Genomic DNA, 5,887 nt, shown 5'->3' on the forward strand with positions numbered 1-5,887 from the left:
CTAAGAGTGGTGGAAAAGCTCAGTTGGGAGATCATCTTAGTTTTACTAGTATCATTCCCAGGTCACAGTCTGCATTCTGTCCACACCTTTGAATGACATGGGCTGCATTTCATCCAGGTGTGCTACATCCCTCTATCTCAGGGAGGTGCATCACAATAGCATACAGGGCACTACAGTGTGACCATTTTACTCGCATATGCGTCTAACTGTCTTGCTGTGCGACCTGGAATTATAATTTAGGAGCACCAGTGCGCCTAGAAAAAAATTGCCCAGATGATAATGGTTGCAATGATTACTTCACTGTACTGCAGCCCCTGAGTGCCATGGAGAATACACTGAGCGCAGATTCATGACTGTTTCACCATTACTATAAAGAAAATGGCTTATTACCTGCTTCTAAATATCTTTGTGCTTCTACATTTTTCAACTTTAAGGAAAATTACACCCAAAATCTGTTATTTTTTAAATTTGTCCATTGTTGACATAGTCCCAAAATGTTTTGCTTGTCAACAATCACATTTTCAAAATGTGTAACCTTCAAAAATGATCCCAGTATGATGCATAATACATCATACAGGGATTATTTCTGTATTTTGAAAATTACATATGTTGAAAACTTGATTGCTGACAAGCAAAATATTTTGGGATTATGTCAACAATGGACTAATGAAACAAATTCCAAAACATAGTTTTGGGTTGTGAAAAAGGTAATTTGTTTTTGGAGAGGAAGCTGGGCTGTTGAGCAGCAGATCTGATATGAAACATGTTGTCCACCGGTCTCCAGCCACCGGCTGCCTTAGCTAAAGCAGTGTGTCTTTACAGATGGTGTCAGTCAACAGGTGACAGAAACAATGAAGAGACCGTTCAACAACATCAACACCTCGACCCGCCTGCTCGACCCGCATGCCCAGGCAGGTTTCCCTCACACACACACAGACGACTCCACCCACTCCATTCACACAATGAGAGGGGCTGCTGCTGCAGTCTTGATTAGGCGCTGACATGTTGACCTGTCTGTCCATGCTCCATTGGGGCCCATTCACGACCAGTGATGGATCCAGCATGTGCTGTCTGAGCTGCAGGTTGTGTGTGGTACTAGACTGGGGGGTCTACAGACTGGACACAGGGCCATGCCCACACTGTGGATGCGGAAAAGATGGAAGGAAGGACCTGGCTGAGAGACATCACTGCCCTCTTTAACTTACCCTTTACCAGGAAAGACCAGCTTGAAAAGACTGCCTCTTTTACCTCGTGTCCACATGAGATAACCATGAAACATGACCTCTGGGTCATGTCAGACATTGGACCAGTGTAACGGATGGCTCACCAATCAAACGGATGTTTCGTTCTATCCTTGTCTTCTTTTTGGTGCCCAGTTTGAGAGTGAGTATTCAGATCCTCCCTTAATGACTCACTCCTCAGTCCTCAAATAGATGGCCTTAGAGTGGAGGACTTGCAAGTGCTGGGGCCTTTGTTGTTCTTTAGACATTTAACAGATGTCTTGCTTGGCTCAGCTTCATGCTTTCACAGAAGAGCACCCTCAAGCAAGGAAATCACTCTTCCCCTCAGTGGACCTTTCCTCCCTTCCACCTCCTCCTCCTGCCGACCGGCACGCTTTATAGCCCCCAGGAGAAGTGCATTGTGGTCTTGTTAAAGGCCAGAAGTGGTTTGTCCCCTCCCGTGGTCCTTCCTGGTGTATCAGTCCACTATCAATTCCTCAATCTGTGCCAGCAGGTCGCAGGAAGACCCACCATTCCAGCCTGCAGAGGGTGGAGTCTGGGAAAGTGAGAAATTCTCCTTGGAGAGAAATCTCCAGGGAGGCCAAGGGAAGACATTAATACATCCAGGGCTGTGGCCCAAATGGCATCCTATTCCTTATATAGTGCACTACTTTTGACCAGAGTGGTCCCTGGACAAAGGTAGTGCACTATATAGTGAACCATTTGGGATCCAGCCCAGGACCCCCTGTACTCCCCCTCCTAGGCTACATACCTTTCTACGATTAAATGTAACGGTGCTGGACAAAAACTATGAAAGTAACTTTGGCCCTAGCTTCTCAACATAATTCCCAGGCCGTCTCTCTGTGACTAAGTGATTAGTCTTCAAAAGGGAACATGTTGTGACATATGCCACTGTGGTTCTAAGCTTGAGATCAATAAATACCTGATGTTAGACCAAGGCTAATGTTAGACCAAGGCTAATGTTAGACCAAGGCTAATGTTAGACCAAGGCTAATGTTAGACCAAGGCTAATGTTAGACTTAGGCTAATGCCTGACCTGAGGCTCTATTGCACTGTGAGGAATTCAACATCAGCCAATGTACAGGGAACTGCCAAAATGAGGGATACAAAGTGTATTGAAAGTGTATTCCACACAGGTGTGGCTCCTGAGTCAATTAACATCCCATTAGGGTCATGTATAAAAATGCCGGGCAGGCCATTGTTTTGGCTACCATTGCTATGCCCCCATAGGATGACAATGCCCCATCCACAGGGCACAAGTGGTAACTGATGGTTTGATGAGCAGAAAAACTCTGCAAACCATAAGCCATGGCCGTCACAGTCACCACATCTCACACCAATTGAACACTTATGGGAGATTCCACCTGAGACAGAGTTTTCCATCAACAAAACACCAAATTATGGAATTTCTTGTGGAAGAATGTTGTTGCATCCCTCCAATAGAGGTCCAGACACGTGTAGAATCTATGTCAAGGTGCATAGAAGCTATTCTGGTTCATGGTGTCCCAACACCCTATTAAGAAACTTGTTAGTTGTTTCCTTTATTTTGGCAGTTAGGCTACCTGTGGCTTAACGTCTTGCTTCCAACATACCTGTGATGACTATTAGTGCTGCGCGGGTCAGCTGTTTGTACAACCGCACCCATCTGCCATCGCCCGTATATATGTGATAGGTTAGTTAAGAGAAGGCAGGACGTATATATGTGATAGGTTAGTTAAGAGAAGGCAGGACGTATATATGTGATAGGTTAGTTAAGAGAAGGCAGGACGTATATATGTGATAGGTAAGTTAAGAGAAGGCAGGACGTATAGTGGGGCAAAAAAAGTATTTAGTCAGCCACCAATTGTGCAAGTTCTCCCACTTAAAAAGATGAGAGGCCTGTAATTTTCATCATAGGTACACTTCAACTACGACAGACAACATGAGGGGAAAAAATCCAGAAAATCACATTGTAGGATTTTTAATGAATTTATTCGCAAATTATGGTGGAAAATAAGTATTTGGTCAATAACAAAAGTTTATCTCAATACTTTGTTATATACCCTTTGTTGGCAATGACAGAGGTCAAATGTTTTCTGTAAGTCTTCACAAATTTTTCACACACTGTTGCTGGTATTTTGGCACATTCCTCCATGCAGATCTCCTCTATAGCAGTGATGTTTTGGGGCTGTTGCTGGGCAACACGGACTTTCAACTCCCTCCAAATATTTTCTATGGGGTTGAGATCTGGAGACTGGCTAGGCCACTCCAGGACCTTGAAATGCTTCTTACGAAGCCACTCCTTTGTTGCCCGGGCAGTGTGTTTGGGATCATTGTCATGCTGAAAGACCCAGCCACGTTTCATCTTCAATGCCCTTGCTGATGGAAGGAGTTTTTCACTCAAAATCTCACGATACATGACCCCATTTATTATTTCCTTTACACGGATCAGTCGTCCTGGTCCCTTTGCAGAAAAACAGCCCCAAAGCATGATGTTTCCACCCCCATGCTTCACAGTAGGTATGGTGTTCTTTGGATGCAACTCAGCATTCTTTGTCCTCCAAACACGACGAGTTGAGTTTTTACCAAAAAGTTATATTTTGGTTTCATCTGACCATATGACATTCTCCCAATATTCTTCTGGATCATCCAAATGCTCTCTAGCAAACTTCAGACGGGCCTGGACATGTGCTGGCTGAAGCAGGGGGACACGTCTGGCACTACAGGATTTGAGTCCCTGGCGGCGTAGTGTGTTACTGATGGTAGGCTTTGTTACTTTGGTCCCAGCTCTCTGCAAGTCATTCACTAGGTCCCCCCGTGTGGTTCTGGGATTTTTGCTCACCGTTCTTGTGATCATTTTGACCCCACGGGGTGAGATCTTGGTTGGAGCCCAGGATCGAGGGAGATTATCAGTGGTCTTGTATGTCTTCCATTTCCTAATAATTGCTCCCACAGTTGATTTCTTCAAACCAAGCTGCTTACCTATTGCAGATCCAGTCTTCCCAGCCTGGTGCAGGTCTACAATTTTGTTTCTGGTGTCCTTTGACAGCTCTTTGGTCTTGGCCATAGTGGAATTTGGAGTGTGACTATTTGAGGTTGTGGACAGGTGTCTTTTATACTGATAACAAGTTCAAACAGGTGCCATAACTACAGGTAATGAGTGGAGGACAGAGGAGCCTCTTGAAGAAGTTACAGGTCTGTGAGAGCCAGAAATCTTGCTTGTTTGTAGGTGACCAAATACTTATTTTCCACCATAATTTGCAAATAAATTAATTAAAAATCCTACAATGAGATTTTCTGTTTTTTTCCCTAATTTTGTCTGTCTTAGTTGAAGTGTACCTATGATGAAAATGACAGGCCTCTCTCATCTTTTTAAGTGGGAGAACTTCCACAATTGGTGGCTGACTAAATACTTTTTTGCCCCACTGTATATATGTGATAGGTTAGTTAAGAGAAGGCAGGATGTATTTTTGTGATCTAACCTGCTAATATAGAACAGGTTAGTTAAGAGAAGGCGGGATGTATTTTTGTGATATAACCTGCTAATATAGAACATAGGTTAGTTAAGAGAAGGCAGGATGTATTTATGTGATATAACCTGCTAATATAGAACATAGGTTAGTTAAGAGAAGGCAGGATGTATTTATGTGATATAACCTGTTAATATAGAACATAGGTTAGTTAAGAGAAGGCAGGATGTATTTATGTGATATAACCTGCTAATATAGAACATAGGTTAGTTAAGAGAAGGCAGGATGTATTTATGTGATATAACCTGCTAATATAGAACAGGTTAGTTAAGAGAAGGCATGATGTATTTTTGTGATATAACCTGCTAATATAGAACATAGGTTAGTTAAGAGAAGGCAGGATGTATTTATGTGATATAACCTGCTAATATAGAACATAGGTTAGTTAAGAGAAGGCAGGATGTATTTATGTGATATAACCTGTTAATATAGAACATAGGTTAGTTAAGAGAAGGCAGGATGTATTTATGTGATATAACCTGTTAATATAGAACATAGGTTAGTTAAGAGAAGGCAGGATGTATTTATGTGATATAACCTGCTAATATAGAACATAGGTTAGTTAAGAGAAGGCAGGATGTATTTATGTGATATAACCTGTTAATATAGAACATAGGTTAGTTAAGAGAAGGCAGGATGTATTTATGTGATATAACCTGCTAATATAGAACAGGTTAGTTAAGAGAAGGCAGGATGTATTTATGTGATATAACCTGCTAATATAGAACAGGTTAGTTAAGAGAAGGCAGGATGTATTTATGTGATATAACCTGTTAATATAGAACAGGTTAGTTAAGAGAAGGCAGGATGTATTTATGTGATATAACCTGCTAATATAGAACAGGTTAGTTAAGAGAAGGCAGGATGTATTTATGTGATATAACCTGCTAATATAGAACAGGTTAGTTAAGAGAAGGCAGGATGTATTTATGTGATATAACCTGCTAATATAGAACATAGGTTAGTTAAGAGAAGGCAGGATGTATTTATGTGATATAACCTGCTAATATAGAACAGGTTAGTTAAGAGGAGGCAGGATGTATTTATGTGATATAACCTGCTAATATAGAACATAGGTTAGTTAAGAGAAGGCAGGATGTATTTATGTGATATAACCTGCTAATATAGAACATAGGT

The 5,887-nt window shown here is 41.8% G+C and overlaps 1 long non-coding RNA gene across 2 annotated transcripts in view; it reads left to right on the forward strand.

Annotated features, from left to right (window-relative positions):
• LOC118391545 (uncharacterized) overlaps nt 1–4,488 on the forward strand; it is a 9,858-nt gene extending 5,370 nt beyond the window's left edge. The window contains exons 3-4 of one of the 2 annotated variants that reach the window (XR_004827161.2): nt 823–2,913; nt 2,951–4,488. This is a non-coding gene — a long non-coding RNA (uncharacterized LOC118391545). Of the gene's footprint in view, nt 1–822 lie in introns of both variants that reach the window. The other variant, XR_004827160.2, reaches the window with a different exon arrangement.
• The last annotated feature ends 1,399 nt before the right edge of the window (nt 4,489–5,887 follow it).

The sequence above is a fragment of the Oncorhynchus keta genome, chromosome 12, assembly GCF_023373465.1.
Source record: "Oncorhynchus keta strain PuntledgeMale-10-30-2019 chromosome 12, Oket_V2, whole genome shotgun sequence".
Classification (NCBI taxonomy): Eukaryota; Metazoa; Chordata; class Actinopteri; order Salmoniformes; family Salmonidae; genus Oncorhynchus; species Oncorhynchus keta.